The sequence below is a fragment of the Apaloderma vittatum genome, unplaced genomic scaffold, assembly GCF_000703405.1.
Source record: "Apaloderma vittatum isolate BGI_N311 unplaced genomic scaffold, ASM70340v1 scaffold3887, whole genome shotgun sequence".
Lineage (NCBI taxonomy): Eukaryota > Metazoa > Chordata > Aves > Trogoniformes > Trogonidae > Apaloderma > Apaloderma vittatum.
Window position 1 is genome coordinate 1 of NW_009725630.1, and position 321 is coordinate 321.

Here is a 321-nt window from a genome sequence, read left to right on the forward strand (position 1 = left end):
GCTGCTCCCGGGTGCCTCGGCGGCTTAAGCCCGCTCTCGAGTCCGTCTGTCCTGCCGGGGCCGGGTGCTGCTGACGCCCGTGGGCAGAAGTCATCGGGAAAGCGAAGTCAAGGAGGGAGGGAGTGGTTCGGTTGTGTTTCTCGTGTCGCCGTCCTCCTTGTCTCTGGAGTGCTGGGAACCATAGGCCTGTGTGACCTGAGCGTGGTTTTACCCCACGTGTACCAGCAGAGCTACGTGCTCAAAGCACTGGCTAAAAGCGGTGTTTGAAAGAGAGTCGTCTGGTTTGGTTTAGATTTTAACGGCTTTTACTGAAAAGTCAGA